Source organism: Balaenoptera borealis, assembly GCF_965194805.1.
Source record: "Balaenoptera borealis genome assembly, chromosome: 1".
NCBI lineage: Eukaryota > Metazoa > Chordata > Mammalia > Artiodactyla > Balaenopteridae > Balaenoptera > Balaenoptera borealis.
This window is the reverse complement of record NC_138860.1, coordinates 103173992-103200525: the sequence shown is the minus strand read 5'-3', so window position 1 is coordinate 103200525 and position 26534 is coordinate 103173992. Positions and strand designations below refer to the sequence as shown.

The following is a 26534-nucleotide window of genomic DNA, read 5'->3' as shown; positions in this document are numbered from 1 at the left end:
TGATGATCTACCTCATACAATGTGACTTTTGCCAAGGACTCTGATTGCAATCCTGCTGAACTCAACTGCAATTCTTGTGTCAGCTCTGTCCTGTAGTGCAAATCAATCACCAGGTACCTTTTGAGCTCTCGTGGACATTTAAGATTCCAAAGCTTGAACCTCACATACATTTACAGAAGAAGCAGGGAGAGAAGCCTCTCACCAGCCCTGTACTCAAACCCAGCATGATATTCAATAATGACCTGTCAGGAAAGGAGACTGTGTATCCTCACACTGTGAAATATCCTGAGGGACTTTCTTTATGAATTTGAAAAAAGATTCATCAGGGCTCTAGGCAAGAGCTCATGCACACAATTTCAAAAGTGTATCACAATCCTTTAAATTTTTTTTTCCGGGGGCATCATTACCTTGGTGTTTTTTCATCTATCCTTTTAAAAAATTATAAAAATGAAAATGGTGGCCTGAAACAGTCTGCTGGTCACAAAAAATAGTCTTCTGTTTTTTCAAGGTGTATCATTTCTCTTTTTACCCTAGCAGGGTGGTATTTGCCTTTTAAGCATTCATTGATTTATTTTCATTTTTGCCCATTCATAATGTAAGAGATATTGAATGAGTGATATGTGTGCAATAGTTGTGCAGAATTTCTTAGAATTAATTTAAAGGCTAAAACTGGCACATTTTGTCTTTTCTTGGTAATCAGATGATCTTCAACACACTAGAACAATCGTGCTTATATTTTTTGATACAAAGGCCACCTAGGAAAAGACTATCAGGAAAATTCACATATACATACAAAATTAAAAAATGTACATGTAAACTGAGAGGGCTCACAGATTCCTTGGAGCCCTGTGTTCCACTTTGGGTTGTGATGGGGGAAGCCGACAGTTTAGTATGCAGGGTATTTGCTAGGAAGCAGTATCTATGAAAAGGAAGGTAAAGATGCAAGATAGGGCAGAGGGAGAAGCTGAGCTGTGATGCAGAACCAACAGAGCTTCAGCCAATCAGAATCATATGGGAGTGATCGCACTCAGGAGCTAGAACGGCCCTTCAGTCCTGTCAGGAGTTGGGCCCTTCTGTATTGATCAGTCAAATTGAATGTGTTTCCCAGGAAGCAGTGGCTGTAGGCCTACATGCAGCCGAGGAAATCTCTGAAGGGACTGATGGCTAAAGCCTGTTGATGACAGCCCTCCCAACAGCTGGGGCGACAAGTTCTTCCATGAATGGGATCTGTGTGCTACATCACAATGTCTATCTGACCCAGGTTATGAGAAATCCTGCCCTAGAATCTTCAGCCTTCTCTCTTCAATTTTAGCCACTGAGGTGATTTTCAGATTTTATTTCTAAAATCTAACTCAAAGACCACTTAAGAACAATTTGATTCATATAGTTTATGCCTTACTTACACAGCAATATATTTTAGGTGTGCTTTACTGAGTTGGTTACTTGATTTACATTTTGAACTTATTTTAAACTTTCTGGTTTTTTAAAGATAATTTTAGGTTAATAACTACATTTTAATCTATTGAATGGTTTTAAGCAGATGTTAAAATAACAAGAAAGCTGTTAGAATACAGGGAGAGCTGACTCACCCCTACAAAACTTGGTAAATCCAGAAGGGAATCTCTTTTGCCCTGGTTCCATTAGTGTAGCTAAATGACTGACACACATGGAGCAAAAATAGGAATAAATAGAAATAAAACAGATGGCATCATTGCCTTCCTCATTATAAAGAAAATTAACTGAAATAAAAACAAGATGAAAGATAATAGTACCATACTTTTCACTTAAAAAGTCATTGAAATAATGAAAGTAATCTCTTCATTGTTAGAGATTTTCACCTTTTATCAGTTTAGGTTGTCACTGAAATGTTTTTATGCCTAAATCTAATTATGCAAAGGGGAGAGTACTATTTTCAGTATGCCATATTTAATTCTCTAAAATGTCTCTGTTCAGTAAGGCCCTGAAGGGATGAATGATAGTCTGGCAGGTTTTCAATAAATAATGACAATTTATCAGTAAAGAGGCTTATTTTCAAGAGATGAATAGCTAGATACAGCTGTAACATTAATTTCCAAATCCTGAAGGCAAAATAGCATTGACAGAAATCATAAAACTTGAAGGACAAACTAGTTTGGGTGGGAGTCAGAGGCTGTGGGAGCAGAGGAAAGATATATTTTGATTTAGACATGTTGCTTTTGAAGTGGTGTGGCACGTACAAGGAGAGAGATATTAAGCAGGTAGCTAGAAATACAGGTCTGGAGCTCAAGGGAAAAAGGTCAGGCTCACTTGAACAAAGGTGTCTGCGTTCACCAGGTTAGGCTCTCCTGGGTTAGGAAATGTGTTTAGCATGTTTCAGCAAGAGGGGATCAAGGAGGCTGTGTTCCCACTACAGTGAGTAGGCAGTGTGTTCTGTTGAAAAAAAATTATATTCAGAGTTATAGTTCATCACTAGCTGTTTGACCTTGAATAAAACTCTCTGAACTTCAACTTTCCCTGTTACTAAAATGGGAATATCAAAACCTATTAATGTTCTTTATAGAGTGACTTGGATCAAACATGATAAATGTAAAAGCATTTCATAAATTTAAAGGAGTATTCAAACACACACTATCATTATAATAGAGTGTGTATAGATATTTGTTTGAAATATTTAAGCGTGAAAGAGAAAATGTAAATTATTCACTCACTAAGTAAACATATGTTGTGTAAGGCACTAAATTAGTGCTAGAAAGAGGAAGATAAATAAGACGTGGTTCCTTCCCTCTCATGGCTCATAAGTCCTATCAAGAAAAATAACACATGGGCAGGTGTCAAGTACTAGCAGACAGAAGAGTAAGTAAAGGACGTTATAAGTGAATGAGTGAATGAATACATAAATAGGTGCACAGAGGAGAAGCATCTAATCCACACTCAAAGTTTCAAAAAAGCCTTCTGGGAAGAAACTGTCTTAAAGCATGATAAATTGTTCTTCAGATAAAGAAGAGGTAATGGAAAGTAAAAAATCCTAAGCCCAGGCAATGTCAGGAGAAAATGTTGAGCATAAAATGCTTGAGGGCAGTTGGGAAGAAATGAGGCTAGATGTGGAGAGGAGGTAGAGGTGGTGGTCAGATAACCTATGTCATACTAAGTTACTTGAATTATTATGACGAAATAATAGTTTTAAGAGGAGGAATAGGGTAATCAGATCTGCCCCCACCCTTTTTATTTTAAGATTAAAAAAAAATTTTTTTGGCCACACCGAGTGGCATGCGAGATCTTAGTTCCCTGACCAGGGATAGAACCCACGCCCCCTGCTGTGGAAGCATGGAGCCTTAAACACTGGACCGCCAGGGCCTTTTAGATGGAGCCCTCTGGCAGTGATGAAGAAGTCTGATTTAAAGGAAAGGAAATTGGAATCAGGAAAACAAGTCTGGAAATTATAGCAATAGAACAGCAATAGATGATGGAAGCTTGAATTAACTTCAAAATTAATTTTGACTGAAAATATTGGTGACCGATTGAAGGGTGAAAAGTGAAAGAAAGGGAGGAAAGAAAAATTTCTCCCTGGGGTCTGAATGGATGGCTGTACCAACTGCTGAGATGGAAAATGAGGAAGAACACATTTAAGGAAAAAGAGGATTTTTGTGTGGCTATCTTGAGTTAAGCAGTGTCTGTGTGATGTTTAGGCAAACATAGCAAGAAGCTGGATATATAAGTCTGAAGCCCAGTAGACAGAACCTCTTATGAGAGAGTTGTAGTCTAGAGATCTAGATTTGAGAGGCATCAGTAGATGAAAAGATTAGGTAGATAGGTAGATAGATGGTAGATAGGTAGATGGATAGATAGATTTAAATGAATTTTTAGTTAATTGTATCCATAGTGCCTAGAATAGTTCCTGGTACTTGACAGTATTTCACTGAGTAAATATGAGAAAATTTAAAGTTGTGAAAATAGATGGGCATACTCAGAGAAAAACACTGAAAATGAGCATGGCAAAAGTGGGTTGAGGTGGAAAAGCATCAATATTTAAGGTGTCAGCATAGGGTACTCAGAGTATAAAGAATAGAAATATATAGAAGAATGACAATAATTGAGTAAACAGTGATATTATGAAAATCAAGAAAGAATAAAATTAAGGGAAACAAATCAAGAGTTCTTATCTACTGTTGCCGCAATTACATGACATTGATGGAGGTGTCAATTGGGTGCTAGAGCAGAGGTGGAACTGGAAGGGGTTAATTGGCTCTTCTGTGACATTTGATTTATGGATGCTGAATCTGAAGTATATGGGCCCATGACTGTCACTGAGAACCCTCTCCATTATATGGAGAAAGCTTTCAAGAACATGAAGTCTGTTCCATACTTGTTCCTTTCTAATACTTTCCACATAGCAGCTTGTTATCTTTTTAAAACTTAAACTAACATTGTTCCTTCCCTGCTTGAGAGTCTTTAATGGCTCCCCATTGTACTTATCCTAGCCTATTATCCTCTTACAATTTGGCCTCTGCCAATTTCTCTAGCTTTATTCTGTTCCTTATTCCCCTTTGCATTATATACTAAACATCCTTTCCTGGTTTAGGTTCTCTTTAACAGACTTTTTTCCCCCTTCAATTTGGAATGTTCTTTCATTCATATAATGGTTCTTTCTCATCTTTTGTCTTAGCTTAAATGTCACCTCCTAAAATAAGTCTCTTAGAAAAACACTATAATCCAAAACAGGTTCCCCCTATTTAATCTCTTAGCACCTCACTCTCCTTTCACAGGATTTATTATAGTTTGTAATTATATTGCTGATTGGTTATTATTTTTTCTTGTTTTTTTTCTTTTTATATATTCCTTTTTGATTTCCTTTTTTTTTTTGATTGATCATTTATTATATATATTCTTTACAGAATTATAATCTCCAGAAGGAAGGGACTAAATCTCTTTGCTTACTTATTCATACCCAATGCCTAGCTTAATATGTGTAGAAGGAATAAATAATCATGCCTGTTCACTTAACTAGAGTTGTAAGTAATTCATTTACCTCTATAGACATATCTTGAGGATACACAGAAAAGATTTTTAAATTGCGATTTTAAAGTATACTATTTAACCAAATAGTAAAACTGCTTGATACACTGTTTTAGACATATAAAGAATTAAGTTGTGAGCATTTTAAAAATAACTGACTTGAAAGGAGCATTAACTATAGTAGAATCTGAGATGCAAAACAAAACAAAAACAAGAACAGGGCTATTTTTTGTAAGACATAGAATTGTGTGATTGAAATACAATATATTTTACTAACTCATCTGATCCTCCTATTAGAAGCTTTCTAGGCTCCTAATAGACTGTACAACCAGAAACTCTCACATTCTTTGAAGTCATACATTTATGAGATAATGTAACTTCATGAATTTAACAGGTCTTCATTATTTTACTTTGGGTCTTCCCTCTCACTAAGGTAACCCTCCTCCCACTGTAATTATCTCTCTTAATAACCTCAATAATTCCAATTCAGCAAATCTTTAGTGGATATCTATTATGGGATGAGAATACTGTAGTGTTGAGAACAGAATACATGTTAGAAGTAGTATCTGTGCTCAAGATATTTATCATTTGTTTCAGGAAAACTATAAGACAAAGGTGAACTTTTAAGTGACAGCTGGTCTGATATAGATTAACAGAATAAAGATGCGTTGCAGCAGCCAAGGAAACTGCATTTCAAAAAGATGGCTAAGATTGGGTAAATCAGAGAACATGGAAGATGAGTGACATTCTGTGACAAAAGAATATTTAGAAGTCTCTCAAGTAAGATTGCCCCTGGAACATTACATGCAAAGTGGAGCTGTTGACCATGATAGAGCAGAGATGTCCCCACTAGCTCTAAAGCAGAATTAAAATAGTGTCCTTGCCTCAGGTGGGAAAACACCCTTGGGAATGAATAAATGATGGTAGTCATAGATTTTCTGTTTGAGTAAATGATGGATGAATTACTCAATAAGCAGCCTGTCTATAGAAAAAGTCTGGTTTCTTATCACATATCCTCCATACAGAGATGCAAGCATTTGCATAGAAATGAATTCATTTGAGAAAGGGCAGAAAAGGAGAAGCAACAGAGAGAGACATTGGAGCTGACAAGAGACTGTAGAAGGAAATATCCTTTTGGGTTTGTTTAATAACGCTCTATTCCACTTATGGTATATAGTGCCTTTGGTAATTTAACTCATGTGGTCACCTCACATCCATTTTATTTTAGATAAGGAGGAGAAATATGATTTTAAAGGAGGAGTAATGACTATTTTATATCCATATATCATTCATCACATGAAGCCTTAATAGAAAAGTTACATATATTGTCACTTGAAAATAAATAGCTGTACTTATTTTTAAAAACTTAAAGCACGTCTTACAAATGAAAATTTTTCTTATGTAGAATATGAATGGGTTTTTTTTTCTTTTATCACTATTTTTAATTTCTTGAAGTTTTCAATAGAGAGATTTTAAAGGATATCTATCGATCTATTTTTTTTTATACAGTGTATCCATTTGGAAATAAAGCTGTGTATTTTTAGAAAATTACATTTTACATGGGAAACTACCCCAGGGCTTTCTTCCCCTTCCTTTTTAACCTTAAATAAACAAATTTAACATACATTTGTCATTGTATCTCTAAGAAAATATTACCTAAGAATTTCAATAAATTAAACAAAAACAGATTAAATTGGAAGTGTTGAGATAAATAAAATTAAATGTTTTCTTACTATAAGATCCTTTAATTTTTAAAAACATGTGCATGGTGAATATTTAAGAAGTGGTATATTATCAAAATATTTTTCAAACTTCTAGATTTCAGGACTTTTTTGAAAAAATTCTTCAGAGTTAGTGCTCTGAAGAATATAAAACTGAATCTACTACAATGGGGAAAAGTTAGTTAGAAGCTAACAACATCTAAATAGTTTCAATCATGCAGGTAATCACTGCTTGAAGAGTCCTCAAGAAAGAATAATCCCAAGTGTAAATACTTTTTAAAAGGGATTTAATACAGAGCTCTTCCTTTCATAAACCCTAAAGTATTTTAAAAAGCTTTAAGGTAGGTAGCATACAACAATGATTAAGAGCAATCCTTTAGACTCACATGCATTTGAATTCCAAGTTTATCACTAACTAAAGGTATGACTTTTTTCTCTAAGTATTTATTAAAATGACTCTAAAATGGAGCCCATAACAACTCGTTCTAGGACATGTGAAGATTAAATGAGATGAGCATATATTAGAACTATACATAGTAACTAGTAAAAACTATATGCTGTTATCCTTATATTAAAATGTATTATTATATTTAAGAATCTATGGTTTGGTATCTATAAATTTAATCAATAAATGTTAGCCACTGCCAATTAAAAGTCAGTCTGACAGAATAACATAGTCAGAAATTACTCAAGACCTTCTCTGTTACATTGTTTATTATATTGTGAAATTTAGGAAGCTTCTGCTCCAAGGAGTGGGTGATGGGTAAATTACCAGAGTACCAAAAATATTTTGTAATAAAATAGCTCATCCATTGGGCAATCCCAAAACATAAATCTTATGCTTAATGGCATTTTAATAAATTTCAATATCTATAGTCCACCAATAGAAACCTATCATGTTATTTACATAAAAGCATCTCTCATACCTTACCATATCCTATCAGGAGCACTGTTCTATAATTAGTTACGAGGGTTTCAAACATTTAGCTTGCCAGTAAGAGTACAAGAACTATTTTATTACAGTGCAAAGAAATCTCAAGGTAAATATTATATTTATATGACAATAAGTATGTAAGTCTTGAGCAGACACACACAGCTTAAAACGGCATTAAATAAAATACGTAAAAATAAAATAAACTAAATAAAACATTTGATGCATATTTGTTAAACTTAATTGCTAGTTAGGGTCTTACAAGTTATAGAGACCCTAGGCACACTCATATAATCTCAGTAAATGGTGAATTATTTAAAGATACAAAGGAAAGTAAAACAAACTTTCACCTTAGCAGATGCACAGCAAGAAGAGCAGAACATTACTCATGATTGCAATGGTAGTCCTAATAACCTGACAGCAACTCTGGTTTTTGTCCATCTGTAGAGATGATAGCATCTGTGTTTCATATTCTAATATTCTGACATTTTCTTTTGATGCTTTCAACCACACAACTGATTGTCTGTGACTCACAGATACCGCAAGAAAAGGTATGATTGGTTTGACCATTCACAATCTAACTACAGCATACCCATTAAGCAGAACTCTCAAAATGGTCAGTCAATTCCTTTATCACATAGTTACTAAGCATATAATTTGTGACAATCACTTTTCCATGAGCAAGTTCTACAGTGGGGACAAAATAGACACGACTACTGCATCATGGCATTGTCTAGTAGTTCAGACAGGCAGCTGAGCAGGGTGACAGCATTATGGGACATAGTGCACGGTGCAAGATAAACCATGGAGAAAACAGGTTTGCTAGGCACTCGGTGAGTCTGCAATTTATCTTCAGTGTGGCATACTTTGATTGTTAATAGTAATTATAATATCAACATAAGATAAATATGTCTATTGCCTTAGGTAATAAAATATAAAAGAGCAGCATGTACCTGTAACATTAATGAAATGAATGAATGGATGAGTGAATGCCAGTTTGCATTGATTGGATTTTTAGTTAAATCCTATCAAAAGAAATGTGGCTTTCCCCTCACTTCTTCAACGACACTTCTCACTACTTTCCTTCTAGATATTAAGCTCCAGGAAAATGGCTGTACGTAAATCATTTCATTTTTCTATTTGTTTTAAAGCAGAGAAAAATCTTAAAAATTTTCTGAGGTGGAAACTAATAACTAAAACAAGCCACAAGACATCAGGTTGCTTTCCTAACACCTTTACCTTACCTCCCACAGCATATTACTTTTTACATGGAAGTCACCATCGTGTTATTTGATGCTACCAATTTTTCCTATTTTTTTCTCAATTTTATCATTTGTCTTTTCTTTCTCTCCTGACATTTCTTTTTCTTTCATTGATACATGCCAAGTCACTGTTAGATCACTGTTAGATGTTCTACTAATTTCCTTTGGGATGATGTTTACAACATAATAAAATCTTATTACTGATAGTACTCATGCATAAATTAAATAAATATTCCACTCAACAAATATTCGCTAAGCACCTTTAATATGTCAGATGCTGATTTAGGTGCTATGGATACAGCAATAACAAATAAAATTAAAACAGACAAATATTCTTGTTCTGTTGGCTTTTACATTCTAGTGGGCAAAATTCAGTCTACAGATATCAATATGCAATTTATGTAATCAATATTATCTTGAATTAATAATATTATATGAATCTGTTGATTAACACAAATCGGCATACTTTAGTTCCAAATTAGTAGAAAGTGATATGTAAAAATTTTTCAGTGCAACTACTCACAGGATTATGGCTTAGCATTTTTGTAGAATGAGAACACAATTATTTATGATTCTCCATAAGGCTTTTTTGATTGTCACCCACTATAACATATGTATAAATCAGAATATATGATAATTTCTCAATTGGTATTAAAAAGACAACAAAGTTGTCCTTGCCTGTTCATCAGAAAAAGGTATTAAACTTGCCTTTTCCTAAACTTCAAAATCTTTCCTTTTCTTTCAGGCATTTTCATACATAATGGTACTAGCTTCTGCTTCACATTTGGTACTTCATATCACCTGCACCTTCTTGTGAAACAATTCAGTTTTTGAAAATCTTCTTCATAAATTTAATTTTCTAATTTTGTTTCCAAGCTTTAACCAAAGGTGGCTAGCCCATTGCTTTACTCATAACAGCCCAAAATTAGTGAACAAGAAAATATTTGGCATTTAAAGACATCTGTTAAATGTCAATTTAAAGCTGACATTTATGGGAATTTTTCTAGCTTCATAATTAAAGGTGGTTTTTAAACTTTCAACTTATGTTTTAATTGAAGCTTGTTATGGAGTAAATTGTTCTTCCTCAAATTCATATGTTGAGGCTCTAACCCCCAATATGACTATATTTTGAAATAAGGCCTTTAAAGTTTCAATCAGAATTAAATCAGGTCATAAGGATGTGGCTCTAATTCAATAGGACTGGTGTCCTTGTAAGAAGAGTAAAAGACACTAGGAGTACGTGCACACAGAAGAGAGGCCATGTAAAGACACAGTGAGATGGAAGCTTGCAACAAGCTAAGAAAGTAAGATCTTACCAAAAATCAACACTGCCATCACCTTGATATTTCACTTCCAGCCTCCAGAACTGTGAGAATAAATTTTTGTTGTTTAAACCAACCAGTCTGTGATATTTTGTTATGGCAGCCCATGCAGACTAATTCAAAACTTTTATTTTAAATTTACTTAAAAGCAGTATTACATAAGTACAGCCCTTTTTTTTTTTTTTTTTCTCCAGGAGCCTATAGTCTTTAGGGTAGTTAAAGACGTAAACCAATGTCCCTGGGTGTTAGTGACTCTTCCTTTTCTTAACTTAGAATTTATCTATAAATATACTTTGTGGGTAGAATGGAGACAATTGTAAAACCCATTGAAATGAGGGTCTCTCCAGCTGTTCCTTGACAAGTAGGTTAGGTACACATCATCCCTTGTGGTCTAGTCAGCTATGTCAGGAAACTCCCTGAAGCCCTCCACTCTACAGTGATAGTGGTGCTACTGATACTTACCTTACAAGGAGTAGAGGGCTTCTCCTTCTAACATTGTTGGATTTTTAGAATACTGTATTGTATTTATTTATTTATTAAATAGCAGACATGTATTTCTCACAATTCTTGAGGCTAAAAGTCTGAGATTAATGTGCCAGTTGATTCAGCTCCCTGGTGAAGTCTCTCTTTTTGGCTTGCCCATGGATGCATCCTCACATGACAGAGAGAAGGAGAGGCCTGGTCTCTCTTCCACTTCTTTCTCTTTTTTTGTTTCAGTTTTATTAAGGCATAATCAACAATCAAAAGCAAAATTGCATGTATGTAAAGTGTACAACTTGATGATTTGATATATGTATTCACTGTGAAATAATCATCACAAGCAAGTAATTAACAGATCCATTACCTCAGGTCATTACCTATTTCCTTCTTTGTGTGTATGTGGTGGGAAGACTTAAGATTTACCCTCTTAGCAAATTTCAATTATACAGTACAGTATCATTAATGATAGGCATACTTTTGCACATTAGATTTCTAGAACTTATTCAATTTGTGTAACTGAAACTTTGTACCTCCTGACCAACATTGTCTGCAATCCCCGCCCCTCCCGCAGCCCTGGGCAGCTACCATTCTACTCTGCTTCTATAAGTTGGACTAGTTTAGAGTCCACGTGTAAGTGAGATCATGTATTTTTTACTTTTAAGTATGAGATATCTAAAGTAGTCAAGCTTATTGAAACATAAAGTAGAATGCTGTTTACCAGGGGCTTGGGGAGGGGGAAATGGGAGTTGTTCAGTGGGTATAATGTTTCAGTTTTGAAAGATGAAAAGTTCTAGAGATCTGTTGTATAATCATGTGAATATACTTAACGATATTGATTTACCATTTTTTGAAATTAATATGCTCCTAATAGTTTTGAAGATTTGTTATTTATTTAAAAAATTTGGGATTTGGAGGATTGTTTAAAAACTACACAGTATGGATATGAGAGGTGGTAGGAAACTAGGTGTCATATCCCCGATAGCTTCCTATTTTATCAAAATGCAAAAGGTATAAATGTGTACCTCATGTAGGCCTCCTGACAATGGAGGGTCTGTTGTGAAGACCACCCAGGAAACTGAACCTTCCCTATTCTATCACTACCCTCCTAGTACTATTTCTTTTTAACACTTTCCCCTCTCCCATATACTGAAAACTCTTAGGTAAAAAAACACCTCAGTGTCTTTTCATATTTTCCCAGAAAGGAGAGGAGGATTATTTCAGTCCACTGGCTTATCCAGGAAGATGTGTGTGTGTGTGCGTGCGTGCACGCACGTGTGCACCCATGAATGCACAGGTTCTAAGCTATGGTGTCATTGATGAAGAGATTTGTGGAGAGACAAGGAAGACAAGTTATTTGATTTACTATCAAAGCTACTTTTACTCTGGTCCATCAAAAATCAAAAATATCTAATCAAGCATGGATGGAATTCCTTCCCAAATATCTCATTGTGTTTCCCTGAAAAATTCATATTCCTCTGATTAAAGTGACATTGGCTTTATTTCTTATGAACTAGTATTCTGGCCTTAAATCATTAAAGCAGCACTTATCTCTCTTTTATCTGAGTTACATTAGAAAAGATTCTTATGATTAAGAATCATTTTCAAGTAAGGGTGAGGACATGGAAAGCATAAGGAAAATCTTAATTTACCTTGTCACTCAAATAATTTCACGATATACTAACTTTAACAATGTAGCTTTATAGTAGGCACAGAAGTGGCAAAAATTCTACTTGTGAGAGTCAGAGAACATTTAACAAGGGAGGGGAGTAGAGCTAAAACTTTAAGTATGTATAGACATTTTTCAGAAGGTAAAGGCATAGTCAAAGAACTGTAGATGGTGTTTTGTAAAGGGTTCTTTCTGCTAAAGGTTGCAAAAATTTAACTAAAACAAGTTCAAGATAAAAAAGAATATACTGATTCACATAAACGCAAAATCCAGGATACAAATAATGTCATTAGGGTTTGCTGTCTTAGATGTGCCACCTTGTTTGGATTGGATTCTTAGAATTTTTAATTCCATCTGCTACCTTCATTCTCTTCATGTGGTGGAAAGAAGGCTCCGGGTGTCTCCAGGCTTACAAGTTTCCTGAATCTTAGGATCTTTGTGAAGAGCGTTTTTTCTCTCTCCCAATATCAATATAACAAGTATTTTAAAGAAACTCTGGTGAATATTTCCTATGGCTGCTTTAATAAATTATCATAAACATAGTGAACGAAAACAAAACAAATGTATTACTTACAATTTGGGGTGCCAGAAGTTTGAACTGTGTCTCCTTGGTCTAGAATTAAGATGTCAGTGGGACTGCATTCCTTTTTGGAGGCTGTAAGGGAAAATATATTTCTTGACTTTTTCAGTTTCCCGAGACTGCCTGCATCCCTTGGCTTCTGACTCCTTAATTCATCTTCAAAGCCAGCAATGACCAGTGGAGTTTTTCTCATATTGTATCACTCTGACACTTCTGTTTCCTCCTTCCATGTTTAAGGACCCTTGCAATTACACTGGACCCACCTCGATGTTCCGGGATGATCTCCTGATCTTTGGGTCAGTGTATTAGCAAATTTAATTCCATCTGCTACCTTAATTCTCCTCTACCACATAACATAACATAGTCACAGTTTCCAGAAATTAGGAAATGGGCATATTTGGAAGGCCGTTATACTGGATACCACACATGGCCATCTCTTATGGAAAGGAGAAAGAGTTACCATGATTAGCCAAGCCTCAGACTGGTGCCTATATCTGTTATAGAAGGGTAGTGGCAGGATTACAGAAATTCAGAAGAGATGAAAGGGAACTTTATATTTGTCCTCATAAAAGGGAAAGAGAATGTATAATATACACAGATGTTAAGCAGAAAAATAAAGCAGGAAATTGATTTAAAGAATATTGGGGGTGGAGATGAGATGAGAGAGTTGTCCCTCTGCCTATATATAGACATTATGTTGTTCAGAATCCAGAGAATAAACGCTGAATTAAGAGTTCTGTATGTCTTGTGATGCTTATCTTGAAACAGATAAATTACAAAATGAAATGGTGGTCTCAAACAAGGTGAAGGTGAGTCTGTGAGAATTGGATGAAAAGGGGTGAGTCTTGCAAGGATCATAAAGTTCCATGGTCTCTTGTTCACTCTTGCCAATGGGCATGTGGAATTTGTAGGAGGGAAGGTTTTATTTAGAGTACATGGAGCGTTTGTATACCTTTTAATTCCTTCCTATGGATTTGTGGAAGCTAGGGGAGAGGTGGTCTTGTCTAAAGCACCTCAACACTGGAGGATCTCTTCTGATACTCAGAATATGCACTTAACATAATCATTTTCTCCTAAAGATCACTTTGGTGACAGTGCGAAACTGAAAGAAAGGATTAGACTAAGGAGCAAGAAATCCTGTTAGTAGTCTATTTTGAAAACCCATTTGAGTGCCTAAAATAAGACAGATGCCATGATAATGTGAAGAAAAGATATTATAAGTTAAGAAAATAGAATCATTAATATCTAGATTTTTATGTTATTTTCATAATCTGGAAAGATAAAGTATGCATTAGTCAGGTTCCTTCAGTTTCTAGTGACAGAAACTTAACCAACTTCATTCATTCATTCATTCATTTATTCATCTATTCAACAAACATTTATTGAAAACCAAGCATGGTGCTAGGCTCTAGAGCTATTGTAGTGAACAAGCCAAAGATTTTGCCATAGTGGAGCTTATATTCTTATGAGAGAAAGACACTATAAACAATGAAATAAATAAACAAGATAATTCAGATTGTTATGCTTATTATGAAAGTGTGCAGTGAAGGAGTAACTGTTGGGTTCTTAAAGAAGATATTACTTTGTTACTGTGGGCAGGTAAGGCCTCTGCGGAACTGATGTTTGAGCCAAACTTAAAAAAAATGGCTTATAATAGGACATATAAATGAAATACTTATGTATGAAGCTGGTTTCAGGTATGCATGAAGCTGTCTTCGTGTCTTTCTCCTTTGGCTCAGCTTATCTCTATTGGGCATTATTCTGTAGAGAAGCACTTCATATTGTGAGCAAGATGGCTACTAGCTACTTCATATCTACATTCCCCATGCAGAAAGAGATCTTTTCTCTAAGAATATCCTAGCTCTGAAGGGGTAATATGCTCATCTATGAAGCAATCACTGGGACCATGTGGATGGTATCTTTGACCAACTTGGGTCATAGACTTTTCCTGGAGTTGGAAATGGGTACCATAATGGAGAGACACTTCGGAAATGTAAGTGAGTAGAGGGATTCTGCAAAGGAAATAGACAAAGGAGGAAAAGGAAATCATGGCAGGCAGGAAAATATCTTGAAGTCCCACATACACAATACTGATTATCTAAAAGTATGGAAAAAATATTCTGTGCCCCTGGATGGGGAAAAAATGGCTACCAAAATAAGACAAAACATCAATTTTAGGACAGTAAAACATTTAAAGTGTGAGACACATAATAATGATGTGATAGATATCATTATCTAGACAATGCTGACTATAGTCATATGATTAAATAGAATCAGAAAATAGTTTTATGAGATCTTTAAAAATACGGCCAAGTTTTGCCTTGCAATTTTTGCTTAAATGTATAGGAATCCTTATTATATATGATATATAAAAATCATATTTGGAACTATAAGTAATAGGATTAACAAATTTCATTTAATTAGAATTCCAAGCCAAAATAACCTGATGAAGAAATACTACTGGATGCCACTGGCTATCAGATGCAAATAAATATTGTAGAATTGAACTTGGGAAATCAGAAATAGGTAGGAAATAAGGAAAAAAAATTTTTTCTTGTCAGTGAGGCAAGTCTACTTCAAAAACTAATGCATCCTTTGTCAGGAGTCACCTTTTACATTTAGACAGTTGGAAGAATTGGTAATTGCTACATATAAATAGAAACTGACTGAAAGTTAACGTGTTTATACACTAAGCAACAGTAACCTGTGTTTGTGATAAGCCTATATGCTCTTTTGATTTTTTTTTCTTTTACATCTTAATGATGGGTACCTTTAAATAGGGCATGTATTAAACAGGGCATACTGATCTGACAACCAAGTTAACTGAAATATTAAAAGTCCTCTGTTTTCAATGGGAAAAAGAAATCTTTCAAGAGGAGCTGTGTCTTTTTTAAAAGAGAGATCACAAAACAAGTGAGACATATGATGGTGGCCATTAGAGAGAAGGATGAATGCCAGTCTGTGAAGTGCTGCTTCAGCTGTCTCAGGAGAGTAGCTGCCAAGCACACTCAAGAAGGAAACACGAAATCAGACATCTGTATGTGTGCAGCATCCGCCATGTTTGCTCTGAGAGAGAACCACATGAAGCAAGACAGCAAAGGTGAAATCCAGCAAGATAGCCTACTTTATTGCCATGGCAACCCAACCCTGATGAAAAGTAGGAAAACAATAAAATATCTCTGAAAAAAAAAATCTGTGCTATGAATACCTACTGGGTTGAGGAAAGATGCACTCATGGAAGCAGCTTGACATTTTACCATTTGGTGATTTCTTGTAACAAAGTCATGGGTGCTGCTTTGGGGAAATGCTGATTTAGAAAGCATCGCATTTACTAAATTATTTAATTTGAACTGTTGCTAAATTCAGATTTATATGTGAAAGCTGTAGTTTCAGATTAAAATCTTAAGTGCCATTGTAGAGGTCAAAGTGTTAACATTGTCACTCTCCTTGATGCCTTTTGACAATCTTTTGCCATCATATTTCACATAAATTGTTTGTTCATAAAAAAGAAAAGTTTCAGGACATTCTGATATTTGATAAATTAGAGCTATATTTTGTTTGCTTAGATTGGATTCTCAAATTTCACCCATTATTTTTTTTTAATGCTCTTTCTTTCTTCAACTTCCTGTTTTTCAGTATGCAGTTCAGTATGGAAAGAAAACATTTTCTTTTTTCTAGTCTGACAATGTTTAACATTCACAGATTTATAAATTTTCCCAACTTTAGGCAATTTTGAGTTGTTCCTATGATTGTTTTTATTCGAATAACACATCCTGGTTTGTAGAAAAATCTGGGAAAGCTTGTTTTACTTTTCTTAAAGTCAGCTTCATTGAGATAATTTACATACAAAAAATCTACTTCTTTAAAGTGTACAGCTAATTGAGTTTTGACAAATGTATACAGTCACATAATGGACAGCACATCCAATTTCTTTGCAATATTATTTTAGTGTTTGTCAATACCACTTCAAATGTGTACTAACTTGCTTTTGATAAAATATAAAAAATTTGTACCACATCCCACTCCTTTGTGCTATTTTTGTCATATACATTACAACTTTATGTTATAAACTCAGTAATAGGGTGTTATAATTTTTGACTTCAGTAATAAATGCCTATAAAGAAATTTATAGAAGAGTATTATACACAAAATATTTTATTTGTATTATATTTATTTACCTTATAATATTTGTAGTGTTGCCTTATGATATTTCTAGTGTTCTTCATTCCTTCCTTTGATTTTAATTACATGTTGATGGCATTTTCTTTCAATCTGATGGACTTCTGTTAGTATTTTTTGCAGTGCACTTGTGTTAGCATTATTTCAAGTTTTATTAATTGGAAATACGTTTATTTGACATTCATTTATAAAAGATAATTTCACTATATATTAAATTCTCAATTGGTAGGTTTTTCTCCCTCAGATCTTGAATGTGTTATTTCAGTGTCCTTTTGCCTCCATTATAACCGATGAGAAGCCAGCCATTAATCATATCATTGTGATGTATGTGATACACACTTTCAAGACTCATCTCTGTTTTTGGCTTTCAGCTGTTTGACTCTGATGTATCTACGTGTGGTTCTCTCTTCATTTATACTAATTGGAGTTTCATTGAGGCTGTTGGATCTGTAAGTTAATATTCCTGGTCAAATTTTGAGTTTGGGGCCACTATTACTTCAAATATTTTTCTGATCCTTTATATTTCTCTTTTCTGGAACTCCAGTTACACACATTTTGTAATACTTGCTATTGTCCTACCTACCTCCAAATATCTATTCATTTCTTTTTTAAACATTTTTTCCTCTCCTTTCTTTGTATTTGAAGACCTTTATCTTCAAGTTCACTAATTCTTCTGACATCTCAAGTCTGCTGTTGAACAGAGAAATTTTAATTTTCACTGTTAAATTTTTCTGTCCTTGAATTTTCATTAGTTTCTTTTATTTATTTATTTATCTATTTATTTATTTTTGGCTGTGTTGGGTCCCTGTTGCTAAGTGTGGGCTTTTCTCTAGTTGCGGCAAGCAGGGGCTACTCTTCATTGCAGTGTGCAGGCCTCTCATTGCGGTGGCCTCTCCTGTTGCGGAGCACAGGATCTAGGCGCGCGGGTTTCAGCAGTTGTGGCATGCGAGCTCTAGAGCGCAGGCTCAGTAGTTGTGGTGCACGGGCTTAGTTTCTCCATGGCATGTGGGATCTTCCCGGACCAGGGCTCAAACCCACGTCCCCTGCATTGGCAGGCCGACTCTTAACCACTGTGCCCCCAGGGAAGCCCGCATTAGTTTCTTTTTTACAGTTTCCAGGTCTCCATTGAGACTACTTATTGATTTGATCACTTTGATTATTCTCAGCATATTTCCTTTAAATTATTTGAAATAAATAATTTAGTAATTTGATTATTTGGATGTTTTCCTTTAATTCTTTGAATAAAGGAATTTTTGCTTCAAAGTCTCTAAATCTCACACCTGAGCTCACTTGAAGTCAATTTCTATTGGCTATTTTTAAGCCCTGATTATTGCTCACAATTTTCTATTTCTTTGTGTAGTTCATAAAGAGCATGGTTGATAATTATGCATGATAGGTAATACATTATAGCCATTCTGGACTCTCTGTTGTTTTCCTGAAGACCATTTTGTTTGTTTGTTTGTTTGTTTTTTATCTGCACTCACATTGTGAAATATGTCTTCATCATGGTATGCAAGTACTGATGTCTCCGCTCAATTTTCTTTTTTTTTTTTTTAAGCTTGATTCCCTTGTGGTCTTAGTGTGTCTGCACAGTTTAGAGATTAGTCAGTGATTCCAACAGAGATTATGCTCGGACACCTCCAGCCAGTAAGTTTTTTCACCTCTACCACCCCAGTACTGTGTGAATTGAGGATTATATGCAAAGGTGCAGCAAGTTCACAGTCTCTCCAGGCTTTCAATTTTCACTGAGCTCTCTGGGATCTCTTGCCCACTCTTAGATCAGCTGCCAGCGAAGAATACTTGAAGAGTTTAGTGTCTCAGTTCTTCTCTGTTTCTCTTGCTTCCAAGAGAAATTCCCTCTGAATTTCAACTTGCTCTTCTAGCCACCCTGATATGAGTCCCCCACTGGCATCAGGTAAAAATGTGGGATTTCACCAACCAAACTGATGAGGTGGGAATGCCTCCATTCAAGAATGCCACCGGACTCATTTTTTTTAATCCAATGGAGTAGGAATCTTTTTCCAAGTAAACACTTCTCGAGTTGCTGTCTGCCTTTAGTCATTTTCCAGCATTCTTAAATTTGTTTTTAATGATTTTAACCAGTTTTATACATTTTTTCTTCTGAAGGGAATTGCTCAACCTCTTTCTGGGGTCATTTCCAGAAGAAAAGTTTTTCTTTATTTATAATACACTGAAAAACACATGAGATCCTTAACACATTAAGAAAAAATAATTCTGGGGGAACCTTCAAGATGGGGGAGGAATAAGATGTAGAAATCACCTTCCTCTCCACAAATACATCAAAAATATATCTACAAGTGGAACAACTCCTACAGAACACCTACTGAACGCTGGCAGAAGACCTCAGACTTCCCAACAGGCAAGAAAATCCCCATGTACCTGGATAGGGTGAAAGAAAAAAGAAAAAACAGAGACAAAAGAATAGGGATGGGTCCTGCACCTCTGGAAGGGAGCTGTGAAGGAGGAAAAGTTTCCATACACTAGGAAGCCCCTTCACTGGTGGAGATGGGCAGTGGGCAGGGGGGAAGCTTCAGAGCCATGGAGGAGAGTGCAGCAATAAGGGTGCAGAGGGCAAAGTGGAGAGATTCCCGCACAGAGGATCAGTGCCGACCAGCACTCACCAGCCTGAGATGATTGTCTGCTCACCCATCGGGGCATGCGGGGACTGGGAGCTGAGGCTCAGGCTTCAAAGTTCAGATCCCAGGGAGAGGACTGGGGTTGGCTGCGTAAAGACAGCCTGAAGTGGGCTAGTGCACCACAGCTAGCTGGAGGGAGTCTGGGAAAAAGTCTGGATCTGCTGAAGAGGCAGGAGACCATTGTTTCGGAGTGCATGAGGAGAGGGGATTCCTTCCCTGTCTGCCAACAAAAGGCAGAGCACAGCCTAAACGAGCTTCAGAGACTGGCGTGAGCCACGGCTATCAGCTTAGACCCCAGAGACAGGCATGAAATGCTAAGGCTGTTACCGCTGCCACCAAGAATCCTGTGTGAAAGCGCAGGTCACTATCGATACCTGCCCACTCCCCCCCACCCACCGGGATCCTGTGCAGCCTGTCACTGCCAGGGTCCCATGATCCAGGGACAACTTCCCCGGGAGAACATGTGGAGTGTCTCAGCCTATTGCAACATCAAGCCAGCCTCTGCCACTGCAGGCTTGCCCTGCAATCAGCCACTGCTTTAACCCCCTCCTTTCTGGGTAGGGAACAGATGCCTGAGGGCAACCTACATGCAGAGGTGGGGCCAAAACCAAAGCTGAACCCCAGGAGCTGTGCGAACAAAGAAGAGAAAGGGAAATTCTTCCATGCAGCCTCAGGAGCAGCAGATTAAACCCCCACAGTCAACTTGATGAACACTCCAACTGTGGAACACCTGAATAGACAAAGAATCATCCCAAAATTGAGGTGGTGGACTTTGGGAGCAAATGTAGACTTGGGGTTTGCTGTCTGTGACTGATTTGTTTCTGATATTTATGTTTATCTTAGTTTAGTTTTTACTGCTTGTTATCATTGGTGGATTTGTTTATTGGTTTGGTTGCTCTCTTCTTTTTTATAAAAAATTATTTTTTATATTAATAATTTTCAATTTATTATATTTTTCATTTTTATTTTTCTTTCTTTCTTTTTTTCTCCATTTTCTTATGAGCCGTGTGGCTGACAGGGTCTTAGTGCTCAGGCCTGGTGTCAGACCTGTGCCTCTCAGGTGGGAGAGCCGAGTTCAGGACATTAGACCACCAGAGACCTCCTGGCCCCATGTAATATCAATCGGCAGGCACTGTCTCAGAGATCTCCATCTCAATGCTAAGACCCAGCTCCACCCAAGAGCCAGCAGCCTCCAGTGCTGGACGCCTCATTCCTAACAACTAGTAAGACAGGAACACAACCCCACCCATTAGCAGAGAGGTTGCCTAAAATCATAATAAGTTCACAGATACCCCAAAACACAACACCAGATGTGGCCCTACCCACCAGAAAGAAAAGATCCAGCCCCACCCACCAGAACACAGGCACCAGTCCCCTCCACCAGGAAGTCTACACAAGCCACTGAACCAACCTCACCCACTGGGGGCAGACACCAAAAACAATGGGAACTACGAACCTGCAGCCTGCGAAAAGGAGACCCCAAACACAGTAAGTTAAACAAAATGAGAACACAGAGAAATATGCAGCAGATGAAGGAGCAAGTTAAAAACCCACCAGACCAAACAAAGAAGAGGAAATAGACAGTCTACATGAAAAAGAATTCAGAGTAATGATAGTAAAGAGAATCCAAAATCTTGGAAATAGAATGGAGAAAATACAAGAAGTGTTTAACAAGAACCTAGAAGAACTAAAGAGCAAACAAACAATGATGAAAACACAATAAATAAATTAAGAATTCTCTAGAAGGAGTCAATAGCAGAATAACTGAGACAGAAGAGCAAATAAGGGACTTGGAAGATAAAATAGTGGAAATAACTACCGCAGAGCAGAATAAATAAAAAAGAATGAAAAGAATTGAGGACAGTCTCAGAGACCTCTGGGACAATATTAAATGCACCAACATACAAATTATAGGGGTCTCAGAAGAAGAAGAGAAAAAGAAAGAGTCTGAGAAAATATTTGAAGTGATTATAGTTGAAAATTTCCCTAATATGGGAAAGGAAATAGTCAATCAAGTCCAGGAAGCACAGAGAGTCCCATACAGGATACATCCAAGGAGAAACACATCAAGACGCATATTAATCAAACTATCAAATATTAAATACAAAGAAAAAATATTAAAAGCAGCAAAGGAAAAGCAACAAATAACATACAAGGGTATCCCCATAAGGTTAACAGCTGATCTTTAGCAAAAACTCTGCAAGCCAGAAGGGAGTGGCAGGGCATATTTAAAGTGATGAAAGGGAAAAATGTACAACCAAGATTACTCTACCCAGCAAGGATCTCATTCAGATTTGATTGAGAAATTAAAACCTTTACAGATAAGCAAAAGTTAAGAAAATTCAGCACCACTAAACCAGCTTTACAACAAATGCTAAAGGAACTTTTTTAGGCAGGAAACACAAGAGAAGGAAAAGACCTACAAAAAACAAACCCAAAACAATGGAAAATGGTAATAAGAACATAGATATCAATAATTACCTTAAATGTAAATGGATTAAGTGCTCCAACCAAAAGACATAGACTGGCTGAATGGATAAAAAAACAAGACCAGTATATATACTGTCTACAAGAGACCCACTTCAGACCTAGGGACACATACAGACTGAAAGTGAGGGGATGGAAAAAGATATTCCATGCAAATGGAAATCAAAAGAAAGCTGGAGTAGCAATTCTCATATCAGACAAAATAGACTTTAAAATAAAGACTATTACAAGGACAAAGAAGGACACAACATAATGATCAAGGGATCAATCCAAGAAGATATAACAATTGTAAATATATATGCCCCCAACATAGGAGCACCTCAATACATAAGGCAAATGCTAACAGCCTTAAAAGGGGAAATCGACAGTTACACAATAATAGTAGGGGACTTTAACACCCCACTTTCACCAATGGACAGATCATCCACAATGAATATAAATAAGAAAACACAAGCTTTAAATGACACATTAAACAAGATGGACTTAATTGATATTTATAGGACATTCCATCCAAAAACAACAGAATACACTTTCTTCTCAAGTGCTCATGGAACATTCTCCAGGATAGATCATATCATGGGTCACAAATCAAGCCTAGGTAAAATTAAAAAAATTGAAATCATATCAACTATCTTTTCTGACCACACACTATGAGACTAGGTATCAATTACAGGAAAAAACTCTAAAAATACAGACACATGGAGGTTAAACATACACTACTAAATAACCAAGAGATCACTGAAGAAATCAAAAAGGAAATCAAAAAATACCTAGAAACAAATTACAATGAAAACACGATGACCCAAAATGTATTTGATGCATCAAAAGCAGTTTTAAGAGGGAGGTTTATAGCAATACAATCCTACCTCAAGAAAAAAGAAAATCTCAAACAAACAACCTAAACTTACACCTAAAGCAATTAGAGAAAGAAGAAGAAGAAGAAAAAAAAAACTCCAAGGTTAACAGAAGGAAAGAAATCATAAAGATCAGATCAGAAATAAATGAAAAACAAATGAAGGGGAAAAAAGCAAAGATCAATAAAACTAAAAGCTGGTTCTTTGAGAAGATAAACAAAATTGATAAACCATTAGCCAGATTCATCAAGAAAAAAAGGGAGAAGTCTCAAATCAACAGAATTAGAAATGAAAAAGGATAAGTAACAACTGACACTGCAGAAATGCAAAGGATCATGAGAGATTACTACAAACAACTATATGCCAATAAAATGGACAACCTGAAAGAAATGGACAAATTCTTAGAAAATCGCAACCTTCTGAGACTGAACCAGGAAGAAATAGAAAATATAAACAGACCAATCACAAGCAATGAAATTGAAATTGATTAAAATCTTCCAACAAACAAAAGCCCAGGACCAGATGGCTTCACAGGCAAATTCTATCAAATATTTAGAGAAGAGCTAACACTTATTCTTCTCAAACTCTTCCAAAATATCGCAGAAGGGGGAACACTCCCAAACTCATTCAATGAGGCCACCATCACCCTGATACCAAAACCAGACAAAGATGTCACAAAGAAAGAAAACTACAGGCTAATATCACTGATGAACATAGATGCAAAAATCCTCAACAAAATACTAGCCAACAGAATTCAACAGCACATTAAAAGGATCATACTCCATGATCAAGTGGGGTTTATCCCAGGAGTGCAAGGATTCTTCAATATATGGAAATCAATCAATGTGATACACCATATTAACAAATTGTTGGATAAAAATCATATGATCAACTCAATAGATGCAGACAAAGCTTTCAAGAAAATTCAAAACCCATTTATGATCAAAACTCTCCAGAATGTGGGCATAGAGGGAACCTACCTCAACATAATAAAGTCTATATATGACAAACCCACAGCAAACATCATTCTCAATGGTGAAAAACTGAAACCATTTCCTCTAAGATCAGGAACAAGACAAGGCTGCCTACTCTCACCACTATTATTCAACATAGTTTTGGAAGTGTTAGCCACAGCAATCAGAGAAGAAAAAGAAATAAAAGGAATCCAAATCAGAAAAGAAGAAGTAAAACCATCACTGTTTACAGATGACATGATACTATACATAGTGAATCTTAAAGATGCTACCAGAAAACTACTAGAGCTAATCAATGAATTTGGTAAAGTAGCAGGATACAAAATGAATGCACAGAAATCTCTTGCATTCCTATACACTAACGATGAAAAATCTGAAAGAGAAATTAAGGAAACACTCCCATTTACCTTTGCAAAAAAAAGAATAAAATATCTAGGAATAAACCTACCTAGGGAGACAAAAGACCTGCATGCAGAAAACTATAAGACACTGATGAAAGAAATTAAAGATGATACAAATATATGGAGTGATATACCATGTTCTTGGATTGGAAGAATCAACATTGTGAAAATGACTATACTACCCAAAGCAATCTACAGATTCAACGCAATCCCTATCAAACTACTAGGGGCATTTTTCACAGAACTAGAACAAAAATTTTCTCAATTTGTATGGAAACACAAAAGACCCCAAACAGCCAAAACTCAAAAACTTGAGAAAGAAAAAATGGAGATGGAGAAATCAGGCTCCCTGACTTCAGTCTATACTACAAAGCTCCAGTAATCAAGATAGTATGGTACTGGCACAAAAACAGAAATATAGATCAATGGAACAGGATAGAAAGCCCAGAGATAAACCCACACACATATGGTCACCTTATCTTTGATAAAGGAGGCAAGAATATACAATGGAGAAAATACAGCCTCCTCAATAAATGGTGCTGGGAAAACTGGACAGCTACATGTAAAAGAATGAAATTAGAACACTTCCTGACACCATACACAAAAATAAAGTCAAAATAGATTAAAGACCTAAATGTAAGGCCAGACACTATAAAACTCTTAGAGGAAAACATAGGCAGAACACTCCATGACATAAATCACAGCAAGATCCTTTTTGACCCACCTCCTAGAGAAATGGAAATAAAAACAAAAATAAACAAATGGGACCTAATGAAACTTAAAAGCTTTTGCACAGCAAAGAAACCATAAACAAGACAAAAAGACAACCCTCAGAATGGGAGAAAATATTTGCAAATGAAGCAACGGACAAAGGATTAATCTCCAAAATATATAAACAGCTCATGCACCTCAATATTAAAGAAACAAACAACCCAATCCAAAAATGGGCAGAAGACCTAAATAGACATTTCTCCAAAGAAGACATACAGATTGCCAACAAACACATGAAAGAATGCTCAACATCACTAATCATTAGAGAAACGCAAATCAAAACTACAATGAGATATCATCTCACACCAGTCAGAATGGCCATCATCAAAAAATCTACAAACAATAAATGCTGGTGAGGGTATGGAGAAAAAAGAACCCTCTTGCACTGTTGGTTGGAATGTAAATTGATACAGCCACTATGGAGAACAGTATGGAGGTTCCCTAAAAAACTACAAATAGAACTACCATATGACCCAGCAATCCCACTACTGGGCATATACCCTGAGAAAACCATCATTCAAAAAGAGTTATGTACCACAATGTTCATTGCAGCACTATTTACAATAGCCAGGACATGGAAGCAACCTAAGTGTCCATCAAGAGATGAATGGATAAAGAAGATGTGGCACATATATACAATGGAATATTACTCAGCCATAAAAAGAAATGATATTGAGTTGTTTGTAGTGAGGTGGATGGACCTAGAGCCTATCATATAGAGTGAGGTAAGTCAGAAAGAGAAAAACAAATACCGTATGCTAACACATATATATGGAATCTAAAGAAAATAGTGGTACTGATGAACCTAGAGGCAGGACAGGAATAAAGACGCAGACTTAGAGAATGGACTTGAGGACATGGGGAGGGGCAAGGGTAAGCTGGGACGAGGTGAGAGAGTAGCATTGACACATATACACTACCAAATGTAAAATAGATAGCTAGTGGGAAGCAGCCGCAAAGCACAGGGAGATCAGCTTGGTGCTTTGTGACTACCTAGAGGGGTGGGATAGGGAGGGTGGAAGGGAGATGCAAGAGGGAGGGGATATGGGGATATAGATATACTTATAGCTGATTCACCTTATTATACAGCAGAAACTAACACAACATTGTAAAGCAATTATACTCCAATAAAGATATTAAAAAAAGAAAAAAAAGAAAAAAAATTCTCGTAGTAGTTACCACAGACAAATTGCTTTAAGTACCTGGGGAAATGCTTAATATAAGCTATCAGAACAGTTTAAACTCTTTTAAAGAAGA

The 26534-nt window shown here is 36.0% G+C and overlaps 1 long non-coding RNA gene across 1 annotated transcript in view; it reads left to right on the top strand.

Moving 5' to 3' along the window:
* The window catches only part of LOC309626418, a 35920-nt gene extending 11638 nt beyond the window's left edge, over positions 1-24282 (top strand). The window contains exon 4 of the long non-coding RNA XR_014243174.1: positions 15817-24282. This is a non-coding gene — a long non-coding RNA (uncharacterized lncRNA). The remainder of the gene's footprint in view (positions 1-15816) is intronic.
* Positions 24283-26534: the final 2252 nt, after the last annotated feature.